Source organism: Cebus imitator, unplaced genomic scaffold (genome assembly GCF_001604975.1).
Source record: "Cebus imitator isolate Cc_AM_T3 unplaced genomic scaffold, Cebus_imitator-1.0 Scaffold305, whole genome shotgun sequence".
Lineage (NCBI taxonomy): Eukaryota > Metazoa > Chordata > Mammalia > Primates > Cebidae > Cebus > Cebus imitator.
This window is the reverse complement of record NW_016107620.1, coordinates 1,088,999-1,089,872: the sequence shown is the minus strand read 5'-3', so window position 1 is coordinate 1,089,872 and position 874 is coordinate 1,088,999.

The window sequence follows — 874 nt, the reverse complement described above, 5'->3', positions numbered from 1 at the left end:
CAGGATTAAAATATTAAAACCAATTTTATTTCTATATATTGGAAACAAACAGCTTAAACATAATTAAAAATTACTGACATTCTCATAAAAGCCTAAAATTTCCAAAACACTTCACAGAAATGTATAAAACCTAAGTACAAGATGTTGTCATGAAAGATATATTACGGTCTTCAGATTGAAGATGTTATTTAAAAAAAAATTTTTCAGTATCATGGAAATCATCTCATCATTCAACATAATCTCAATGGAAATCCCAGCAGTGGTCTTTTCTAAAAATTAACAAACTGGTTGGAAAATGTAATATGTCAGATATCATATATCATTATAAAACAATAATGTAGAAGTTTAATTTAACCTTTTTTCCATAAGTATAATTTTGTTCCCTTATAAATTTAAATAGCTAATCCATCCTATTTTATTTTATTAATTAATAATTTTTTTTTGAGTCTCCCTCTGTTGTCTAGGCTGCAGTATAGTGGTGCAAATCTCAGCCCATTGCAATCTCCACCTTCTGGGTTCAAGCGATTTTCCTGCCTCATCCTCCCGGTACCTGGGATTACAAGTGCCTGCCCACCACCACGCTCAGCTAATTTTTGTGTTTTTAGTAGAGAGGATGTTTCACCATGTTGGCTAGGTTGGTCTGGAACTCCTGACTTCAGGTAATCCTCCTGCCTCTGCCTCCCAAAGTGCTGGGATTACAGGTGTGAGCCACCATGCCTGGCCCACATATTCTTTTTGCTTTCCTGTGTAGACATTTAGACCATCTAAAAACAATGACAGCTTTTGTCTTACTTTTGAAAATGTGAAGCTGTCCTGGTGATGGATGGAAAAGTAACCAAAAAGATTAGGCTGTTTTTCTTCGTTGTCTTGTCTT